The following is a 24,239-nucleotide window of genomic DNA, read 5'->3' as shown; positions in this document are numbered from 1 at the left end:
TGTTATTTATATTTCGTTATTTTATTTTATTTTGATTTTTTTTGCCATTTTAATTTTTATTATTTTCTGCTTTTTGCTTTTTCTCATTTTTTTTGTCATTTCCTGGCTTTTTTTTTACTTTTTCTTTATGCTTCTTCATTCACTAAAATTTTTTATTTATTACTATTTTCTTTTAATATTTTTTCTGACTTTTTTACCATTTTTTGGCTTTATTTCTTTTTGTCATTATTTTCTAGCTTTTATACTTTTCTTTGTCACTATTTTCTAGATTTTTAATTATTTGTTATAGAAATTTTCATTTTTTTTACTTTTTATTGATATTGATTATTTTAATGTTTTGTAGTTGTTTTATGTTTTTTGTTACTATTTTTCTTATATTTTCTCTTTTTTGTAATTCCTTTTTCCTTTTTTTTCTTTTTTTCACAATTTTCTGGCTCTTTACTTTTTTATTATTTTTTTTTTCTTATACTTACAATTTGCTTTTTTTTACTATTTTATTTTCATTATTTTAATCTTTTGTAATTCTTTTATGTTTTTTTTCTTACTCTTCTGCTTATCTTTCTTATTTTATTGTAATTATTATTTTTTTTTTACTTTTCTCATGTTTGTTATTATTTTGTCTTCACTTTCTCATTATTTTGTGGAATATTTTTTACATTTTTTGTCATTATTTTCTTCCATTTTCACTCTTATCACTTTTGTCACTTTTTGTCCCTTTCGTCATTTTTTTTTTATTTTTGTCATATTTTTTACTTTATCAATATTTTATGCTTTTTTACTTTTTTTTGTCATTTTCTGCCTTTTTATTTTTTAGTCATTCTGTTCTGGGTTTTTAGTTTTTGTAATTATTTTCACTTTTTTACTTTTTTGTCATTATCTTGTGGGTTTTTTCTATTTTTGTCACTATTTTTCACTTTTTGTCGCTATTTTGTTTAGTTTCCTTTCTTGTCAATATTTTATTTTTTTTTTTACTTTTTTGTCATTATATATCTTTTTTTTTCATTTTTGTCATTTATTTTTTTGTTCTAATTATTTTCTGGATTTCCACTTTTGTCATTTTTTTTATTGATGTTTTGTCATTATTTTTTTGGTTTATTTTACTTTTTTTGCTATTATTTTCATTTTTTGTCATTATTATTTTTTACTTTTTTTCATTATTATTTTCTTATTATTTTCTTTTTTACTATTTTCATTTTTTTTTCTTTTTTATTATTATTTTTTTATTATTTTCTTTTTTTACTTTTCTTCATTATTTTTTATTATTTTCTCTTACTTTTTCATTATTATTTTTTTTTACTTTTTTCATTATTATTATTTTTTTAATTTTCATTATTATTTTTTTAACCTTTTATCATTATTATAATTTTTTTATACTTTTTCATTATTATTTTTACTTTTTTTCATTTTTTTTTGTTTTCTGTTATTTTTTTACTTTTTGTTTTATTATTTTTTTTTACTTTTCATCATTATTTTAGAGTTTTTAATTATCCTTACTATTTTTTTCATTATTTTCAGCTTTTTTTTTATTTTAGTCAATGGTTTCTTGTCATCATTTTCTGCTTTTATTTTTTTTCACTACTTTCTGGCTTTTTTCAAAATTGTTTTCTTATTATTTTCTGACTTATTTTTTTATCATTATTTTATGTTTTTTTTTTTACTTTGATGTCTTTCTTTCTTTCTTTTTTATATTTTTTTCTCACAATTTTTTCATTATTTTTGTTTTTATTACTTTTGTTATTTTCTGGATTTTTTTTACTTATCTTCCTTTTCCTCATTATTATTATTTTTTTTACTTTTTCGGTATTATTTTCTGTTTCTGGTCACCATTTTTTGGCTTTTTTATATTTTTAATTACTTGCCATAATATTCTGCCTTCTTTACTTCAACACTATTTCCATAATTTTGTAAACTTTTTTTTATTTTTGGTAATTTTTGTTTCATTTTTTTTCACATTTTTTTTTATTTTGTCATTATTTTTTTTTACTTTTCCCATTATGATTTTTTTTTTCTCATCATTTTGTGGCTTCCTCTCAGAATCTAGTTTTTCGGTGGTGAGTCACGTGATTACATCATTAAAAGATACTATTTTTCTTCCTTTTTATTCAATGTTTTCCGTTTTCCAAACGCAGTCTTCTTTCTCAGTGGACTAATAATTAAGTCAGACTTCTTAAGTTACGGTACAGTATTTTGTTTGTTTTTTAATCTTTTTTATCATTATTTTTCCTTACTTCTTGTTTTCTTAGTGGAGAGTCACTTAATTAATTTGTTTCCTCGTTAAGATTTTTTTTCTATTTTTTCCTTGTTTTTATTTGTGCCATTGTTCTCTTGTTTCCTCTCACTGTTAATAGCCGTATTTCACCAGTTTTCCTCCCACTATCAATGGCTGTTTCACCAATACTGGATAGAATTTTTCTTTTCTTTGTTTTTTGTCGTTGTTTTGGTTTTCACAATCTTGATCCTCAGCAAGTTAACACTCAAATCGTAGCATTCTAAAATAACTTGTATAAAGATTTCTTTGGTGGATTCTTATTTTTTTTATATTTTGTCATCGTTTTCTGATTTGCTCTCACTCAAAATATTTAGGCATCTTATTTAATGAAGATACTTTAATTACTTTTTTTTTCTATTAATTTCTGGTTTCAACGGCGGATTGACAGTCGATTAATATACTTCATAGGTTATGAGAGCAAAGACTTTCTTGTTACTTTTTTTTTACTTTATCTTTTTTATCTTTTAATTTCTTTTACGTCATTATTTTTCATTTAGTGTCACGAATGTTCTTGTTCCTCGCTGAAGAATCACTCAGTTGTTTCGTTAATAACATAGATTAATATTTCTTTTTTTCTTTGCAAATTTTAAGCGCTTTATTTTTTTGCCATTAATTTCTGGATTTCACTCACCACCTTGTTCCTCAGTGGAATCACTTAGTGTTCTTGCTCCTTAATTAATGGATGAAAAACTTCTTTTTGGTCTAATTTCGGGTTTGGATTGACAAGCATGTTCCTCAGTAAAGACTCAGTGCTTAGGCTTCTTAATCCATAGTTAGAAAGCTTACTTTGTTTTTGTACTTTTTTTTTCCCCAATTTTCTCGGTTGCACTGACTAGGATGGTCCTCAGTGCGAGTGACTCAGTGTTTAGCGGCTTGCGACCCGTGATGGAGGCTCTGCGCACTAGTCCGCCCTTTCTTCTGTTTCTGTGAACGCAGCCGAGCCTTAAGGGCAGCCACCTCTCGGGCCCATTTCACTCGCGCGGGGCCTGAGGGTGGCGGCTGTGATTCCAGTACCTTCAAATCCAGATCAGGTTTATAATCAGTAGGTAGGCTGTAATGGGTGTCGATCTTACAGCGGACGGATTTCAGATTTATTTTGTTGTAGCGCTTTTTCTTCTCTCCTGACATTTGAATGTTTCTTTTCAGCTGGCGGACATAACGGTAATGGCTACACGAGAACGTCTTCTTTCTTAACTCCAGTTCCTTCTTTACCTTCATTCTCGCCGTCATGTTCTTCACCGGTGTTGGTGGGGAGGCCTTCCACCACCTCCACTTGCTGCTTACATTGGCCATCGCGGTGTTCTTGTGGCGGCAAGTCATTACCTTCTTTTTCAAATGTTGATCCTTCCCTATATTCTTCCGCGTCGTCATTTTTTCCACCGGTGATGTTGTCTTCACATTGCCAAGCGACACACTCTCTCTCTTCTTTCTTAAAAGCATTGCTTTCCGTATCTTCTCTCTCCTTGTACTGTTCTTCACGATGACTTTGGTTAAAGACAAAAGTTTGGTTATAGAGGGAAGGTTAACTTTCTCAATAACGTCTTGTTTCTCAGCTTCCTTCTCAAAATATTGTCCCTCTTTAATTTCCTTATCTGCATTGTCTTTCTCAGGAGAGGTACTTTTCACATCTTCAACAACCACTTCCTTCTTTCCAGTGTCATGCGCATCATAGTCTTCCGAAACACTAGTCTCCTTTCCTTCAAGAGTATTAGCTTCCTCGCCTTCATGATATTCATCGTCTTTTTCCTGAACTAGCTGCATTTCACTAATTTTTGCTGGTTTCATTTCCTTCTCGGTAACTTTTTGTTTCTCAGTATCTTCTTTCTCTTCCTCATCTGTCTTCTCTGTTTTTGTAGGGACGCTCTCCACATCTTCGGTGTCTCCTTCAGTCTCTTTAGACTCATTTTTATCATATTCTTCCCAAACTGCGCTCTTCTCTTCTGCTGGATTCTTTTGGACACTTTCCGCGTTTTCATTGTGTTTTTCGTGAACTAGCTGTACTTCACTCATTGTTCCTGATTCTTTCTTCATCTCTGTATGATTTTGTTCCTCTGTATCTCCTTTGTCTTTCTTATTAGTCGTATTTTCATCAGCATTATTCTTTGTCTCGCATGGAATGTCTTTCTTGTGTATTTCCTGAACCTGAATGATCTGTTTTTCTTTGTTTGTTTCTTTAGGCTTCATAGACGCCTGCTTATCGCGACGGACGGTACGAGGTGCGCTGCGCTGCTGTTGGCGTGCAGCAGGAGCGTCTTTGTTGAATGACCGCACGTTCTTGGTTTGCATGGGGCTTACTGGCGGCAACTTTACAATTTCTGGAGTTGTTATGATGTTAACGGGTTTATCTTTCTTCTTAAAACTGTTGAACAAGGAAGTCGCGTAGTCGATCTTTACTTGGTTTTCGTCATCCCCGCGTTTAGCGCACTCGTACTTATCGTTCTCTTGTAACGGCTTATTTTTCTGTTTCTCAGCGGCATCGGTCTCGTCGCCGCCTGAAGCCGCTTGGTCCTTTTGAACAATTTTGAAGCTGGTTTCCGTGACATAAAGAACGAACTTTTCTGAATTTCGGTTCTCCATCTCTTGAAGGAAGGTTGCCAGGCGGCCAAAGAGGACAACCTTCTTTCCGCGCCGCTGCTTGATGGAGACCTTGACGGCCGTCTTGCCTGGCGTCCAGTATTCGCGGAAAACCATGCCGTCCATGTACATCACAGTCTCCAGAGACGTGTACTTCTGGAGACTGGGTTCTTCTTTATGCGGTTTGAAAAAGAATTTGGCTACCTTCTTGAAGCGAGGCCCTCGTGGCCAGCAACAGCAGAAGAAAGATTTCGCGTCGGGATCTCCCATGGATACTTTGACAGTGCGTGGGGGGCCGCGGAGAATGTCGCCATTCTCCACGACACACTCCCCACGCATGTATGTGCTGAAGGAGCGTCTACCATCCATCCTGTCTCCTGTCATCTGACAGACTGAATGTCCCACTAGGGTACACTAGTATTTAGGATACCTGAGGTGCTTGGAAAGTGCTTCACACTGGAGAGTTTGGAGTTGTGAAGAAATGCACACAGTGTTGCCGCCTTGCAGAGCACCGTCTTTAGGGTTCACAGGCAGGGATGCACGTGCACCACGGATAGGGTGTTGGGGCTCGGGAGGTGGTCCTGCACTGGCAACTGTGATCGGGCGCGACCAATAGGAAACTTGAGCTGCATTGCAACAGCCAATCACAAACCACCTTTTATTATTATTATTATTATTATTATTATTATTATTATTATTATTATTATTATTATATAATAATAATAATAATAATAATAATAATAATAATAATAATAATAATTATTATTATTATTATTATTATTATTATTATCCCTCCACCTCCATGACTGTTCATCCAAATTATTCTCTACCTGCAAATACCAAACTTGCGTCACCTAATCTGGACACGACCCGCTAACTCTTGCCTAACGGGAACCTCGCAGCAGGGGAGGGGGAGAGGAAGGGCAGAGGTTATTACAAGGCCTTGGAAACACACAGGGCGGGTCAGGTTAGGTATTATCTGCGCTCACTAAAGTTCACGTGAAGTCAAAGAAGTGTGTGTGTGTGTGTGTGTGTGTGTGTGTGTGTGTGTGTGTGTGTGATTTTTTTTTTTACTATTGTATGGTGTATTTTTAAGCCTCTCTCTCTCTCTCTCTCTCTCTCTCTCTCTCTCTCTCTCTCTCTCTCTCTCTCTCTCTCTCTCTCTCCCTAGCATTTAACGCAAGCGGATTCTCTTGTGTGAAATGTTGTATGGTTGTATGTTACGAGAATTTATTTACACACACACACACACACACACACACACACACACACACACACACACACACACAGGAGGCACATATGGCGAGTCAACAACAAATATGCTAAAAAGAACAAAAACAATCATACAAACATTTATATTCGAAAAGGGAAACCAATACAACTAAAAAAAAAAACAATACAAAGATAAATGTACAAAGACACACAGAAAACAGCAATGGAGAGACAACAGGTACGTAGGAGGACAAATTTGTATAGATGGGGAGATAAGAGGGGAGGGGAGAGGACAGGAGAGAAGAGGGGAAGAGAGGAAAGGAAAGGAGAGGAGAGGAGAGGAAAGGAGAGGAGAGGAGAAGAGAAGCTAAGAGAGAAGAGAAGCGAGTTAGGACTGAAGTGAAACGAAGTGAAATAAAATGAGAAGAGGGAGAGAAGAGAAGAAAGGACAAAAAGAGAGATAAAAATTAAAGTTGAAGAGAAATGAGGAGACAAGATAAAGGAAAAGAAATGGAGATGAAAGCAGCATAGGAGAAATGAGAAGAGAAGAGAGGAGAAATAAGAAAAGAAGAAAATACCAGAGAAAAGGAGAAAAAAAATCTGAAATAACGATACGTGAAAGAAGATAAGAGAAGAGACGAGATGATGAAACAAGCATAGGTAAAAATAGCAGAGATAAAGAAAGAGAAACAGAAGAGAACAAAGGACACTTACTATCAACACACACACACACACACACACACACACACTTCCCCTTAGCCAGACGCAGAAGGGCGCGCGATATCAACTTGCCTAACCGGAACCTGAAGCTGCTGCTGTTACCGAGCCGCCGCAGGTGTGATAATGACAGGTGTAGTGGTGAGGGACGCGAGACTGGCGAATCATTAGGTGGTGGCGCGGAATGTAGCGAGGTAGAGCAGCGGTAACAGTGCTTGAAGTCCAGTAAATGAGACGCCAGTGTGTGTGTGTGTGTGTGTGTGTGTGTGTGTGTGTGTGTGTGTGTGTGTGTGTGTGTGTGTTTAATGGGCTGTGAATAGTATGCATATTACTATTCGTTCGTGTTGATTTGACTTTGTTAATTTGTAATGTGTGTTTCTTGTGTTTCGTGTGAATTCTAATTTGTTGTCGGTATCTATCTATTTATGTATCTACCTATCTATCTATCTATCTATCTATCTATCTATGAATCTGATAGAAAGCATTCATGTGATGAGCAGAGAGAGAGAGAGAGAGAGAGAGAGAGAGAGAGAGAGAGAGAGAGAGAGAGAGTCTGTCGTCCCACATCTGCCTCTCATTCCAAAGTTATCTGCGTAAAGTTCTTTCATTAGGGTTCATTTTACGCCTCCGTGCTCCTTTTTCCTTCCATACAATGCGGCCGTGAAGAGGAGATAGAGAACATGAAGTGGAGGGAAGTCGATGAAGAAGGAAGAATAGAAAAAGTTAGGAGAGGAGAGGAAAGGAGAGAAGAGGAGAGGAGAGGAAAGGATAAGGAGGAGGAGGAAGAGGAGAAAGAGGATAAAGAAGGGAATATGAAGTGGTGTACTAGGAGTGAAGGAGAGAAAAATAAATAAAGAGCGAATAGAAGGTAGATGAAATGATAAAAGGAGGGAAAGGAATGTAATAATGATGAAGTTGATATTGGTGGTTGTGATGGTGATGACGGTAACTTGATAGACACTCGTGGTGGTGGTGTTAATGGTTGTGATGATGTATGTGGTGGTGTATTGCTGTTTGTGGTAGGACTTCAGGTGGTGGTGGTGGTGGTGGTGGTGGTGGTGGTTCTGGTGTTGGTGGATGGTGACTGTTAAGAATAAAGAGACCAGAAATGAAATCCAAATATTTACGAACAATATTGATACATGAGAGAGAGAGAGAGAGAGAGAGAGAGAGAGAGAGAGAGAGAGAGAGAGAGAGAGAGAGAGAGAGAGAGAGAGAGAGAGAGAGAGAGAGAGAGAGAGAGAGCTAAAAGTCGAGGGTAGGGTGCTATAATTGGCTTTCATTTCACTTCAAACACTCATTTACGCAAGAGTCCGCCAATTAAAGAGGAGTCTCCCGCCACGACACGTCCGGTGTTCATTATCACTGAGTAAAAACACCGCGTGGCTGGAAATCTATCACCTGTGCACTGGAAAGACAAAGGTGCGAAAAAAAAAGTGCAAGAACCTGAAATGGAAGCAGTTATCGTACTTACAAATTAATGAAACAAAATATAAAATAAAAGACTATTCAGTTTCAATAAATGGAATATGAAGTTAAGAAAAGAAAATAATAAATGATTGTCTAAATTATTGCGCTACTTCTATAAAAATTAATTAAACAGAAAGGATGAAACAAAAAGACAATTCAGTTTCGGTAAATGGATACGAAGTCATGAAAAGAAAATGGTTAGCGATTGTGTAAACCATTGCTAAGGTAAGTTTACCACACCCCAATACAAATTAATCAAGCTGAGAAGGTAAAACAAAAGACGATTCAGTTTCTGTAAATCACATGTAAAATTCCGAAGAGAAAAAGGAATAAATAATAAAGTAATGATGCCGCTAAGATTGCCCAACTCCAATACAAATTAATCACACAAAAATATAAGAAAAGATTAAATTAAATGTGAAATTCTGAGAAGAAAATTAACAAATGATAGTCTAAAAATATGGCTGCGTCTGCCCTACCACAACACTTTATAATACATTAATACGGTAAGAAATTATACATGGACTTGAAGGGGAACACTTAAAGAAAGATAGATAGGCAAGGCTTGGATAAAGCACCGAATACAACAATACGTATGGCGTCTCCTCGGTCATCCTTTCAAAACTGCAAACACTGATGACAACTGCGCAGTTTCATACACGACAAAAATGTTTTCGAATCATTAATCTCTCCTGCATTGCCTGATGAAGGAAGCTGCGGGAAAAACTGTACTGCAATACTTTTACGCATTTTACAATCGCATGTGTTCGGCATTTGAGGAGTACAAATATTGGCACAAAGCCTCTGCGGGGGGTACGTGTATGGATTCAAAAATAGATGCAATTGCAAAAATATTTGTAAATGGTGAAAAGAGCGCGTTTTCTTTCATGAATATACATATTTCAGACGGAAATATTTTGTAGATACGCTTTTAGTTGAAGGTAAAATCTGAAACTTACTTCAGTAACTGGCACGACTAAGGGATCAACACGCGCCGCATCACTGACAACAGCAGCAGCTATTCCCTCCTGTGACTCCCGGTGGGCCCCAACCCAGACGTCCTTGGCATTCCAAAAAGTGTCGGCAGAATATATGAACAGACCTCGAGGGCTTGTCCTTGGTCTTTAGTTGTCTCTTACGAATAATGAGCATGATCGAACCCCAGGGAGGAGTGGCACTTATACCTCGTGATTCATGTCCTGCACGCGAGCACGGGTTGGCGGCCTGAGGTATGCAGCATTACGTTATGATTGGTAGCACGGAACAATACCTGAATTGATAAGTTGCCTCTCCGCTAATGTCTGTGATTATGCGAGGGCAAGCATTATCGAAGGCTTTATTTCTCTTCCCTAGGTTGTTCTTCAGTGTCTGTCACGCAACAGCAAGGCACGGCAAGGCACATAGACGGACTGAGTCTCCTGTTCTTTGTCATGTGGCACATACTCGTATATCGACAACGCCAAGTGGTGCTGAGCGAAGAGTTTTTATCCTAACTCAGCACCGAAGCTTCCCCGTGTGTACAGCCCCGAGACTAACACCTCTAAGAAGCTACGAACTGGACACCAATTGCTGGAAATCCGTCGACAAGTTAACAGGCCAAAGTCTCGTTCGTTATCTAAATTAACCACATAAATCGTTCCACTAACTAGAAACAGCCATGCACCACCCAACGAATCGAGGAAGAGCTCTCAATCTGTTAGGGCCTGGCGAGGCTCTTCCTGGGTCTGTGAGGTGAATGCAGCCCACTGGCCGCCCGAGTTACGTCCACACTGGAAGAATGGAACAGCAGCTGGTGCCGTCTTTAGTTATTACAGTGATTATACCCCATGCGGCTACCCGAGTTACGTCCACAGAGGATGCATGGAGCAGCAGCTGGTGGCATATATAGTTATTACAGTGATTACACCCCCTGTGGAAGAATGAAGCCGCAGCTGGAGGTGTCTATAATTATTCTCTTTAAGGCAGGAATCCTCGCTCCCTCCTGACTGATAGAGGAACGACTGCGCTGAATATCTTAATGCACCTAAGGAAATTATGGGGATTTCAAGAAAATTTCAAAAAATCACGTTTGCGTGGCGTGTGCACATAAACACACACACACACACACACACGAGCAAGCACAGCAAGCACAGCCCAGCATACACGAACAGTCTCCCGCCGGCGGAACATGCAATCATCACGAGCGGACGGAGAGCAAAACCCCTTCCCTCCCCGCCTCGCCACGCCGTTTTTAAATATCCATCTGAATGTACATCACACCGGCAGCAGGACGCGCCAATATTCATGGCTACTGCAGTGACGGAGAGGCGTGCACCACCTCACGGAGACTGCGCCGCCACGACAACTGAATAAATAAGCAAATAAATATATACATAGATAATGAGATCTTGAGATTACGTATATAAATGCATAGTTTCCACCTGTTATTATCTTTATCTGTTCTTAGAGACGTAATATGCTCAGTCATTTTTTATTCTTTATGATGTTTATTTATTTATTTATTTTTTTGACAGACACATTCTCTCTCTCTCTCTCTCTCTCTCTCTCTCTCTCTCTCTCTCTCTCTCTCTCTCTCTCTCTCTCTCTCTCTCTCTCTCTCTTGCCCTCCCAATTCAGTGATTTAATTTGAGCCAGGCCAAAATATCTCTCACAACAATTGCTGACAGACAATTTTAGTTGATAGGTCCTGGCAATCTCTGCTTCATACTTCCATAATTTTCTATTACCCAGCAGCCTCCTACCTGCCCTCCTCTCCCAGCTGGAAGTGACGCGAGTATTGTAGAATCAGTTCACAGAAGTCGCGGTGCCTTTCATTCAAGTAACTGTGCATTCTGTCCTCGTGGAAGTTGTAATATCATCCGTGTCTTGCCTTTTTGTTTTCTGTTATTTTTCTTGTTATTTTTTTCACTTGTTCCTGTCTCATACTTTTTTTTTTTTCTATCTTAGCCACGTTTTCCTCTCTCTGGTCTTCGTCTGGTCATCTTTTTCTTTGGTTGTCTAGTGTCCGTCTTCTGCTTTTCAATCTCTTCTTTGTTTTATTTATAGTCCTCCTCCTCCTTATGTTTGGGTTTTGTATGGTTGTCTTCTTGTTCTTTGTTAAGTTGTGTTCCTTCTTGGGTCCTCGTCCTTCATCTTCGCCTTGTTTATTATCTTTCTCCTCCTGTTTAAGTTTCGTCTGGTTTTCCTCTTGTTCCTTGGTTACTAATTTTCGTCTCCTACCTTTCATTCTCCTCTGCTTTATTTAGTCTTACTGCTGCTCACTAGTGCCAGGAATCCCTCTCTGTTTAAGTTTCGTCTGGTTTTCCTCTTGTTCCTTGGTTACTAATTTTCGTCTCCTAACTTTCATTCTCCTCTGCTTTATTTAGTCTTACTGCTGCTCACTAGTGCCAGGAATCCCTCTCTACCTCTGACTCAAGGATCGAGACGCGGCGGACGAACATTTTCCACAAAGGAGATTAACAAACAAGAAACACGCCTATGAGAAGGAAAATTGGCCAACAAACTAGATTAGAATGGAAAATTGAACAGTGAAAAAAAAAAAGACATGGGGAGAGAGAAAGACAATGAGACAGAGAGGAAAGGGAGGAAGATGGGGAGGAAGAGAACGAGGAAAGGAGGGAGGAAGGAAGCTGATTGCGGTGTGCTGCATCAAAAGCTCTCAATTTGTCATCCTCAATGGGATAATACCCGAGTTTAATTGTTTCCCTCTCGGCACGAATGCTGTAGACAGGGCGGCATGCTGCTCTCGTAGGGAATGGCAGCGGAATGGGAGAGGACGGGGAGTGGGGGGGACAGACTGCTTGGGTTGACTGGGAAATGGAGGAGTGTGGGGTGCAAGGTGGAGTTTGGCAGGGAGTGGAATGTTAGTGGGGAGAAAGTAAGAAGGACAGGAGGTTAAGGGAGTGGAATGTTAGTGGGGAGAAAGTAAGAAGGACAGGAGGTTAAGATCTTTGCTGCAAAGGGTGGAAGTGAAAAAGGTGATAGGGTGTGGAATGCAAGGTGGAATTTGCATTTACGGAGCAGATTTAGGTGGATAGATGGAAAGAAGACTGATGGTGTGGAGTAGAAGTGGAGGTGGGGAGATGAGAGTGAAGGGAAGATGAAGTGAAGTGAAGCGACGATGGGGAGATAGTAGATTGATTGATACAGGAGGAGGAGGTGCAGTGTGGAGTGCATGGCAGGGGTGTAATGGGGAGGAGGCAGACAGCTGGAAGGAGAAGGCAGAGTGTGGGGAGGAGGAGGGTCTGGGAAGAGAAATGTAGGCTGAGCATAGTGGTCGGGTAATGGTAAATACATGCACGAACTGTCCTCGTCTCCCCGAAATTGCCCTAATGACCCACTTACTGCCACACAAGCCGCTGCTCATCTCTTCTTATTTCTTGCCTTTTACGCACGCCAAGGAATGCACACCACGAACATTCCACATGAATTTTACACGCGATAAAATAAGATCTTTGGGTCAGCGTGCTAACTATGGGGGATCCCTGTCAGAGAATATATATATATATATATATATATATATATATATATATATATATATATATATATATATATATATATATATATATATATATATATATATATATATACCTGATAAATACAAGAATATACTCGTATATACCATGAGCATGCACGAGTTCATATTATGGTCGCATTTTGAAGTGTTTTACGACATATGGAAACCGTACACACAAACACACACACACACACACACACACACACAGAGGAGGACATCAATGCATAATGCAACATATATTTTTTCTCCTTTATATATAAATATTTTTGCAATCGTTGTTTTGCATTACATGTATTTCACCGACCTTGAACAAATCACAATGTCGGAGCTTAATTATTGCATTTTTACAATAGATTGCAATCGCTGGTATCATTATCATTATTATTATTATTATTATTATTATTATTATTATTATCATTATTATTATTATCATCATCATCATCACCATTACCATTATTTTCGCAAACAAGATACCAGTAACTATGAAGGTCGTTTAAGTTACGTTATAGGCACGGCAACAAAACACACACACACACACACACACACACACACACACACACACACACACACGTCCAGGTACTATTTCGGTGTATTGGTGTGCTCTGATGTGGCCTAATTAAACCTACGCGGGGAGCCGAATGATCACGTCTCGAAAATGGACACTGCACATCATTACTATCTATTCACGTCAAAGCAAGTCCGTCAAACTCTCAAGATTTGTTCAAAGATTATTCGATACACTGGTGAAGCGCTTCGTTAATCATCACCATTAAAACTACAAGATTCTACAGCAGGAAAATGGTCTTCAATGCTTAGAGAGGGAGGGATTAGACAGCGCTCGCTACACTGGTACACCGCCTTAGAAGTACTGTGTTACATTGTCGATACATTTGCACAATCCTTGGCTTACATCACGTGCCTATTCTTTGCGTGTCCGATATGAATTAAGATTATCAAAGTTCCTATAGACATGCACATATAAAGAACGTCTGGCCTTATAGAATGATACGGCTGGGTAAGTTCAGAGGGCGGCCACTGGTTTAATGCATCATATATATGTAAATTGCCTATACTGGGAAATTGATGTACAAATGCACCACTACATCATGCCGCCAGTCCCGCCACCGACCCCGAGCTGCCAGGATGGTGTTCGTGTGGCGAGGCGAGGCAATTTGTTGAAGGCTACACTGATTAGTTTCTACGTTAAATATCACTTTCATTCACCATACTCTTACTCTCATTTCACTATCCTTTCCATGTTCTTCCCGCTAATTCAATAATCGTATCAATAATGCGAGAAAGGAAATGAATTATACATGTTTATCTATCGTGACTGCATTCCAGAGCTTCAAAGATTCCACTCCAAGTGAATCATCTCATTCACTTCACGCTTCTAGAAACATGAAGCGTCTGTGTATCTATGAATACGAGAAAGAAGTGCAACATTTATCACTATATTCATGATGACTTCATTCCGGAGCTTCAACGATTCGACTTCAAGTGAGTCGGCTTCGCATTCCTCCAAAGCTCTGCAGCTTATGAATTGGGGTGGTGGAGACGTGTGGCATCACCGGTGGCTACTCCTGCAGGATGAAGCGTACACCGAGTCGCTGATATACAGAACAGCCAGCAAAGCTTTCTAACTGAACTGACCTCCAAGCAGTAATCGTTGCATGAATGAAAGAGTCCTTAAATATTATGTAATAAACTTATTACTCACATAGTTGCCACGTGTCTCCATACGCTCTCTCTCTCTCTCTCTCTCTCTCTCTCTCTCTCTGAGCAACATGACGTGTCACATATTATAAGATGCGAAAACATATCTTATACTGAGTAAAAACCTTATATAAACATCTACAAAGGGAGAGGAGGAGACGGTGAAGAGAGAGGATTACGTGAAGGAGTGGGAGAAGGGGAGGGGAGGAGGCGAGGGGGAGGAAGACATTGAGGGAGGAGCATAAGATGGAAGCGCGGGAAAATTTATCCTCGACAAAGTGGTATGATTCATTGCCTTCTACATAATATATCGTGTGTACTTCACCAGTAAGGCTTACTGTGGTGCGCGAAGACCGTGTTTGCAGTGTGAGAGAGGATACAAAGGAGGCACAGCTGATATGTAAGCAGCTGATACAGTCATGGCGGGGTGGCGGGGTAGGGAAGGGAATTTCCTGCTACAAGGGCAAGTCTAGTCACTTCATATAAACACTAACCTCCTTTTGTTGCAATGACCACGTGAGGTGTTGGGAGAAGCCAGTGCCAGCCTCAGTACAGAGTTGTGTTCGCTGTGTCAAGGGTTGTGATGTCTTCCTCAGCGCTTCCGCAATGCTCCTAGTGTCCTGAGGCGGCAGCAATCCCATGTTTACTTTTAGTTTGCTCTTCTCTCGTCCAGCAGCTCACACACCTCTACATCAGAGGCCACACAGTCACCATACCCACGCACTGCACGCCGCTGCATGCCCTGGCCCATGACGTCAAGTTTGCTGCTGGCGGAGTGATACACCTCCCTGACGGTGAGAAGGTGCCACCTCATCATTAATTTCCTGCATTATTTTAACCTTGTATGTAATTTTTTTTAAGTCTTGATGGTTTGTGATGAAAGTTAGTGTTGTAATAGTATGATTTATGGTTTTAAAAGTACAATGGATGTACGTATAGTTTAGCAACAGCACCAACGCCTCATCTTAAATACTACCGCCCTCCGCCCCTCCCTCACTCCCTCCCTCCTCTCGGCTCTGCGTCCGTCCTTGTGTAGTTTTCGTGGCCTTCGTGATGAAGTATAGAAGGTTTTGATAACATTACTCAAGGTTTTAATCATAATAGATCTCAGTACACTTTAAAAATCATTGTCTTTTTATGTATTTTTATGTAGAACTAGCGCTCCCTCCCTCTTTCTGTCCAACCCACTCTCCTTTCGTGTCTTCCACGGTGTCTCCCTTTCGTCCACCTTTCCACCACCACATATCCGGCCATCTCCGCACACCATAACGAATCTGACAACGGTATATCTGTGAGCAAGATTTTTTATTCACAGTAAAATATTTTCTAAAGTCAGAGAATCCGTGAAACTACGCGCATTGCATCCTGAATAGTTTAGTAGATACGTATTTGAGGGAAGTCTTTTTGAAATACATGTAATACTCAAGTGAATGTAGATGGACGAACCTTGAAAAATGTATATATTTGTAAGAAACTCGATATTAAATATTGATATGTTTGACTATTTCAAACTTAAAGAGGACGAACTCTGGTATCACTTAGGTTAGAAAGGCAAGTACTCAGCCGCTACCAGCGCCACCTCAGCCTCACTATAACTAAATTCGGGAGTTGGAAGCAATGCGTGAAGGAAAACTTCTATAACCATGTCGTGTTGCCCGCGTCATCTCCGCCACAGGTGTCTAAAGGGATGCCACTCAATGACCGAGAGGAAGACGTAACGAAATGTAAAGGCGGCAGCTAAACTCTGCAAAAATAATGTTCGCAACTTTTCGTCACGACGCACCGCCGGAGGAGCGTCTCAGAATTAAAAAGTTTAGGTATTAAAGTTCAAAAGTGGTGACGGGCGGTAGTCCCTCGCGACTGAGAGAGAGAGATTATTATTATTATAGTTTATTGACAGAATTTTGCGATTACAAGGAGCTTAAAGTAAAAATCATTTCACTAAAATCATTATATCATATAAAAAAGAGCTACAAATAAAAATCCTGTCCAGATAAAATTAACCAATTCACATTGCAAAAAACAAACTTTCTCCAAACTTAACTCCTAAAAAAAATTCAAACTCCCTTTCTTTTAAAAAACAAGAACATTTTAGCCGTAAAGCTTTAACACATCGCAAACATAATCACATAAAGTGCCTAATAAAAAATTCAAACTCCCTTTCTTTTAAAAAAACAAGAACATTTTAGCCGTAAAGCTTTAACACATCGCAAACATAATCACATAAAGTACCTAATTTACCCTTATACTTCATTAAACTGGTAAAACTACTAAAATCCAACATATTATATCTAGCCCTACAGTCCCTTGACAAAGAACAATTTAACAAAACATGAGACTCATCTTGTACTGCATTACTATCACACATACACAGTCGCAACTCTGCTGGTATTCCATTCCTTCTACCTGTCTCAATTTTTAAATCATGTGACATTAGTCGAAGCCTCGTAAGGGCCTGCCTTTTGTAGTCCGGGACAAACTCATTGCTGACATAAACTGGATGTACTGATAGTTCAGGGTTAATTACTGATCTGTACGCCACATACTTAGATGCCGTCTCGGGTTTTTCTCTAATTTTTATTTTGACTATATCCAGTGGATTTACGTTATCTCTATACTGTAGTGCCTTCATCACAAATTGATACCCTGGAGTATTAGCTACTCTACACAACTCAAATGCAACATAGAATGGTTCTTCAACGTTCGGTTCCCTTAACTTTGATTCTAGAAATTTCCTTCTCCTTTTTGCTATGACATCAAGTACAGGTGGAATACCTGATTCAATAAGACACATGTCGGGGCTTGTAAATTTCCTTACCCCTAGCAAGTTCTTTACTGCTCTATTGTATTGAACAATTATCTTTCTAGGATTATTTGTCAACCATGTTTCTGAGCTATAAAGAAGGGCAGAAGTGACAGCAGCATCAAATACTTTGCGCTTGTATGTATATGGCATAATGTTATTTGCTGCACAAAAAATTGCAAATTTATTGAGTTGCATCTCATTCACGGTTTCGTGAAGGTCCAATACTGTGTTCATCTTTGCATCATCACAAATCCATGCCCCAAGGTAAAGATACTTATGAACACAGTCTATCTTGATGTTACGAACAGTTAACGGCAATCTGTCTTCATCTGTACCTCGCACTACCATAAGTTTTGTTTTCTTTTCATTAAGTATCATTCCATATTCTTGGCAATAATCCAACACTGCGGTTAACTTTCTCACACACATTTCTTTAGAAGTAGCTAGTATTACCATGTCATCCATAAGAAGGAGCGTATGTAGTTTCCCCAAGAATCCATCTGTATCTACACACCTGTTTATCATCCTAACCACCTCATCCATGTATGTGGTGAATAAGAGACAACTCGATGGAGATCCTTGGCGGACTCCAACAGTGGCATCAATAGTTGCAGAACGTAACACACTTTGAGTACAGGAATACATAGCTTGTATAGCACGCAACATAACCTTACCACAACCACGTGATTTAAGCAATTCAAGCAATTTACCTCGAGGCACTCTATCATATGCTTTGCTGTAATCTATGAATAACATATACAGCTTCTTTTTCTTATAATTAGCCAGGTCACATAATATAATCTTAACGTCATTATTTGTTCGACACATCCTCGACCGCTTTGAGCACCTGCTTGACATTTATCAATACTTGTCCATAGTTTTAATCTGTTCAAAATTAAGTAATCATACAATTTTGCCAATGTATTCATAATGGATATGCCTCTGTAGTTTCCACATTCAAGTCTGTCTTTACCTCCTTTGAAGAGTACAAAAAGTTTGCTACAACCCCATGAAACTGGATAACACACATTAAGAAAAACAACGTTAAACATATGTAAAAAGAACATGATCCAGTTAACAGGTAAAGCTCTCATAATTCCTGGACAAATACCAACATAACTTTTTCTAACATTCACATCCTTGAGTACTTTATCTAATTCTTGTACAGTGAAAGGTTCGTCTAATACGGGTATCGTTGGAGTCGAGTCATCTATACATACAGTGCGAATACTATTAGTGTGACACTCATTATTTAACAAGCTCTCGAAATGGGTCTTTAGTTGATCGTCTTCAGGTTGTCTGTGTTCGTGCGTATCAATATTCCCTGACCAGTTAATGGCCTTCCATATGAACTTAGCATCATTTGTTTCTAATATCCTTCTCCAGCGCGGCAACATTCTGTCCCACGTTTCTTCCTGCTGGTCGAGACGTTCACATCTGTTCCTACGAGCAGCTTCATGAATAATTTCACTGCTCGATCTGAAGGCTTCAGAAATATTTTCAATACTAACAGCGTCCGGATTCGGTGGATCGAGACTTAGCAATTCGGTACTGAAATCATGTAAGTTTACTTTTCCACATCGACTCGTTTGTACGTATTCTTCGGTATGACTCACCCAGACCGTTAGCTCGCTCTAACAGCTCTGTCGGGGAAACTTGAGTCATTTCTTTAGTAGCGAGATCTACGCAAATTGGGGCGTGGTCGGAACCTTTAACTGACTTGTTTACCTCGACCGAACTGACAAATCTTACGCAATCGGAAGTAACCACGCACAAGTCAATCTCCGATGTCCATCTTGATCCTCTTCTAAAAGATAAGTCACCTCCTAAGGTAGTTCCTTTTCTGTTCAGGTGATTCATCACAACCATATTGTTACTTCTACACATGTTACGCAACATACGCCCGTGACTATTCACTACCGGATCCTTCACACCATCATATCTATAGACACTTCCATCACCACACGACAACACATGTGATCCAACTCGTGCATTAAAATCACCTAAAACAACTACGTCACGAGTGTTCAAACACATCTCACTTAACGCTCGAAACGGTGAAGCTTCGCAATATAGTGAGTCTTCTGGAGGTATATAAACACCACCGAATTTCACATCTTTACACACCGATAAATTCACCCATATCATGTCATCTTCCTCCATGTTTACATTGGTCACATATTGCATCGACGCACATTTGATGAGCAACATAACACCACCTCTGTTACAGCCTACTCTTGACTTATTGTTATACATATAGAAACCAGGTACACTTTTTTCATACGCACTTTTAACCTCTAACAGCCAAACCAGATCATATTGCATTAAGAACTTAAGAATTTCCGGATCATTCAATTTTTCCCTTACTCCACATACATTCCATGAACATAATTTCAACACACTGGTATTTTTCTTTGTATTCAGAAAAAAATATGGTGAAAACTTATCGATTACATTGCCATCCCTTAACAACACACGTCTTTTCCAATCATAACTAATAGACACACCCACATTTCCTGGCTTTTCTTTTTCTTCTCTTTCACGTTGCCTCAACCGCGCCATCTCCTTCCTCACTGCCGGGTGGACATCCTTCTTGACATACACAGAAGAGAGAGGTCCTTCAACTGATTTCAAGTTCTTTGCCATCCTCACGATCTCATTACGTTGATTTCCGTCTCCCACCACGACAAGAAGCGGTCGTTTCCTACGCTGGTCCTCTTTTCCGAGTCGTTTGATTTCCCACGCTGCAGGATCAACGTTTTGCTGATATCCAGTCGCTGCTATCACATTGCGTACTTTCTCAGCATCGTTGCACCCTGTTACATCGCTCTCTTCTGTCAACCCAGTAATAACTAAATTTCTCTTCCTCTCCTTGTTGTCCAAAGATTCTAAAAATAACTGTTTTTGTGAAATAATCTGGAATGCTTGGTCCAACTTATCAGACAACTGCTCCACTTCTTGTTTAATGCTGGCCATGCCTTTCACTTCCTCTTTTAAGCTTCTTATTTCCTCCAATAGATCATTATTAGATGATTGTGTAGAGGCATCAGCTGTTAGTAGAGTTGCAAGCGCTCTCTTTAGTTGTGGGTTTGTCATTTTATTTATATCTGTTGGAGCCAACGCTCTAACAGTAGCTGGATCTTCATAGGTTGTCATGTTCACTTTGTTACGCACTTTATGACCTAGGTGCTGGGGCTTAAGTGCTGGGGGAGACAACAACCAGAGAGCAGGGATTGTGGGCAGTGTAGTGTCGTCTGCTAGTAAACGATCTGCGCATGCGTGGTTTCTACTTGCACAGGCCAGGAGGGGGTGATATAGAGGTGTATGTAATTTCTCTTATAAAAAGTCTATCATTCAGCAAGTTCGGCATTCACATACTTCACTATTCACTTCCCCTCACCTTTATAGGCAATTCAGTTCCAATACAGGGCTGTAGGACTAGTCTTCCCTTCAAATATCAGCGTCTTTTGTGGAGCCGTTCACAAGGAGTGTTCACGTTACGAGAGAAAAATAGAGAGAGAGAGAGAGAGAAATCTAATGGTTCACATTAAGCAGCCATTACTAATAACATTTTCCCTCTCAAGGCAGCAGCGGCGCCACAGAACATCCATCTAATTGCTGAAGGACTGCAGTGAGTCGTGGTGCTCTATTCACCGCAAAGCCTCCCCGGTGATCCTTTAATAAATATGCAAAGTTCCCCAAACAAACACACAAACACACAGGGGTCGCGCCTTCCCCTCCGCACACAACTTGTCCTGACTGGTTCACCATGCAACAGTGACCTCCTCGTGCTGGCGTGAGAAAAAGAGCCGCGCTTCCCGGCGTGGGCGGCCTCCTGTCCCTGAAGACACCCTGGCCTTCACTTCCTGTCCCTGTCCCAGCGGTGGCCCTGACCACCTGTCCCTGGGGACGCCAGGCTGCGTGGCACTAACCTCTTGTCCCAGGGAACGCGGGACTGACGTGGCCCTGACCTGCTGTCCCTGGAGACAAGGGATTGGCGTGATCCTGACGAGCCGCTTGCTCGGTCTCAAGCTTCAATTGGGCGAAAATCAGAAGGCGGCGGCAGACACTTGTTGGTCTGCGAGGCTGGGGAGGCCGGGACAATCTTTCGTAAGTTTTATTGCGAGTCTGCTCCTCTCCTTCAAGTCTCCTGAATTGCAGCATAACTCACGCGCATTTCTCCCGTCAGTCAGGCGCTGGCATCGCGAGTCGCGGCGGCGATCAGGCAGGACGGGGAAGGGAAGAACCGACTGTCTGGAGGGAGCCAAAATAGCGAAGCTCAGACGAGACGGAGCACAAGAGGGAACCAATGACGGGAGCGGCCGAGGAATATGCATACGGCATATATAAAGGCCGAGCCGCTGCCGGTCAAGGGCCACGCTCTGCTCGCGTTTCCAGGCACATTGTGTGGCCGACGAGCGCACGCAGGCAACGGCAGGACGAGGCTTCCTGTCTCGTGTTCAGCAGCGCCTACCGTGCGTGCAGCCACAGTGTTTTTGTGTCTATAAAACATTGAGCTCTGCGGGGCGCCATCAGCTCCAACGGATGGATTTTCATAGACAGACACAAGTAGGAGCAACTGCTGGTACAAACACGCGCGCGCACGATGAAGCATTTGGCTCTCATGAACAGCCTTTCATTCGTTAGTATGAATTTGTGTTCTCTCACATCCTGTCAGCCATGTCCTATTGGCGCAATGGCTGCACTCGTCTTCCAATCCTGCCTGGGCGCCATTCCTCTTGATGACTCATGAAAGGAAGAATACAAGCATTCCTCTCAAGCACTTTGTGCATCATGGAAGGAGCAATACATTTCACCATTATCCTTACTATAAATGTTTTTCTTTTATCAATACGATCCTCTTGACACATTGAGACTATCATATTCCAATCTCACGTCACAATGGTTCACTGGGAATATGATACTCGCACAATATCAACAAAGACCAACTCTCGACCGGCCCACATCCTGTCAGGTCGCGCTCCTCCACCTCCCGCCTCCCACGCCACGCCACGCCACACCACACGCCACACAGCCAATTCAGCGACTTCCTCCCAAGCCTTCATTACATATAGGAGGCCATCACGGGGTAAATGTTAGGGTTTCCTGCCAAGCACAGCCACTGACACCACCGAGACCAGGATACGGGGCAACCAATCACGATTCCGATCCAGGCAGAGAAAAATTGTATTCTCTCTCTCTCTCTCTCTCTCTCTCTCTCTCTCTCTCTCTCTCTCTCTCTCTCTCTCTCTCTCTCTCTCTCTCTCTCTGTGTGTGTGTGTGTGTGTGTGTGTGTGTGTGTGTGTGTGTGTGTGATCGAAAGTACTGGTGAAGTAATGATAGTGAGACACATGAAAGTATTGCAGTAAGCTGTTACAGAAGCCAAAGTGGTCAATACAGCAAGACACAGAGAGTGGCATCACCTTGCCGAGCTGGCCACGCATGCAAGTCGTGCCTGAGGAACGAAAAATAACGGAATCACGCATCGAGCTTGGCGCTGAAGTAATGGTACTTAACTGAGACAAGGGCTGGTTAATTCAGGCGAAGGGGAGACCAAAGAGCAACTCCTCAGTCGATAAGTTCTAAGTAGAGATCTGCAGAGTCTCATCAGCAGGTTAATGGGACTAGGAACCGTCTAATGTTGCGGTGATGAGAAGGGCGTCCGACTGTTTCAAGTACATCTGGAGGGGCGAGGAGGAGAGGGACACGCCGAGAGGTTTAAGATGACAAGGAAAGGGAGAGACTGACGAATGTTGGCAGAACAAGCATTGATTTGCCTCTCAGCGACCTCTGGGATTCCACGTGAGGGAGAGGATAAAGGTGTCGACATTGTTTTCGCTCTCTTCGGCTGATCAGGGCTCTGGTGCATGTTGGCTTCCCTTGGCTGATGAAGCCTGGATGACTGTTGGCTTGTCTTGGTTTTTTTGGGACTTATTTTCATGGGAGGCAGCAGTTTCTTTTTCCTATTATTTCCAGCTTACCACCAGCGCACTAACTTCGCCTCATTAGTCAAGCAGGTGTGTTCCGGGTTAAAGGTTCCTTCCCATTCCAGCTAATGACACAGGTAGCCTACTGAGCGGCGCCGTCACCCGAGACCAGGCCTTCGTCGCCCCCTAGGCCGCCAAGATTCTGACCGCACGCTTCCGGATCCCTTACGGCAAACAGTTTATAATCACACACACACACACACACACACACTAAGATGTTGGCTTTAGACCAGTTAAGAGAATCTACTAACTCAGTAATACAATACTACTGTTGAATGCTCTTTTTCACTTTCCCATTCGCTATCTAAAACCGAGCACTCTGTCTTCACCTTCTGTCCTGAACACCTGCAAGAACACCCTCAGATTCCATTTACCTTCCCCTGCGTCCCTTATCTCATAATTCTTTTTCCTGTATAGGGTATCTTTTTTCTTCACTGCTCTGGCTAATTTAGTACACCTTTACCTAAAATGTATTCCCCCTTTTGCTTTGTTTCTTGCGCAGACCCTTATTCATTCCTGTTCTCTTTCAGCTCAGCTCATCCATCATCCTTCCACCGGGAAATACTTCAACGTTGATTACTAAATGTACTCTGCCTGGCCGCTACATTATCAAAGATACGGATCTGTAAATAAAAAATAAATAAATAAATAAATAAAAAATTGTCATCACACACACTTGCATGAGGGAAAGTATTTTGCTTTGATAATTACCGAAATTAATATTTTATAAGGCTCGCCAAGAGGATTATGCTGAGCTGACTTTATATAAAACAACAAATAAAGTACTGCAATACTTAATATGAATTACGTAAAGCACTCACTTACTATATGGAAACCCCATTGTGACGATGCACGTGTTGAATTTTTCCCTGTCTCTGGATAGGACACGATAACAGTTTGTATCATGAAGGACTTCGCAAAGAAATAAGAAAAATAGATGAATACTGAAAGAAAGAAATGCGGAAGATGGGA

At 40.5% G+C, this 24,239-nt stretch overlaps 1 long non-coding RNA gene across 1 annotated transcript in view; it reads right to left on the bottom strand.

Annotated features, from left to right (window-relative positions):
* LOC135099499 (uncharacterized) overlaps positions 1-23,935 on the bottom strand; it is a 58,565-nt gene extending 34,630 nt beyond the window's left edge. The window contains exon 1 of the long non-coding RNA XR_010268044.1: positions 14,969-23,935. This is a non-coding gene — a long non-coding RNA (uncharacterized LOC135099499). The remainder of the gene's footprint in view (positions 1-14,968) is intronic.
* Between the last annotated feature and the right edge of the window lie 304 nt (positions 23,936-24,239).

The sequence above is a fragment of the Scylla paramamosain genome, unplaced genomic scaffold (assembly GCF_035594125.1).
Source record: "Scylla paramamosain isolate STU-SP2022 unplaced genomic scaffold, ASM3559412v1 Contig137, whole genome shotgun sequence".
In the NCBI taxonomy this organism is placed as follows: Eukaryota; Metazoa; Arthropoda; class Malacostraca; order Decapoda; family Portunidae; genus Scylla; species Scylla paramamosain.
This window is presented reverse-complemented; position numbering and strand designations above follow the sequence as displayed.